The sequence below is a fragment of the Penaeus monodon genome, chromosome 21 (assembly GCF_015228065.2).
Source record: "Penaeus monodon isolate SGIC_2016 chromosome 21, NSTDA_Pmon_1, whole genome shotgun sequence".
Classification (NCBI taxonomy): domain Eukaryota; kingdom Metazoa; phylum Arthropoda; class Malacostraca; order Decapoda; family Penaeidae; genus Penaeus; species Penaeus monodon.
Genome location: NC_051406.1, coordinates 2,738,017 through 2,738,278, shown reverse-complemented (window position 1 = coordinate 2,738,278; position 262 = coordinate 2,738,017).

The window sequence follows — 262 nt, the reverse complement described above, 5'->3', positions numbered from 1 at the left end:
CCTGTCTTCTAAAGCTTCTCACTGCAATAAAATAGAGAAAACAGTAGAACTTTCAAAGCAAACATAGACAACATGGTTTCAAACTACGCTTCAACCAAAGACGTTTTTTTTCTGGGAACTAACACTGACAATTAATGAGCTCATTCACAAGATTCTTTGAAAAAATGCTAGTTCTAATCCAAAACATCACGCGTATACAAGTCAGTGTCATATGAAATACAAAATAACAAACTTCTGAAACACAACTATTTCCTATGACTTA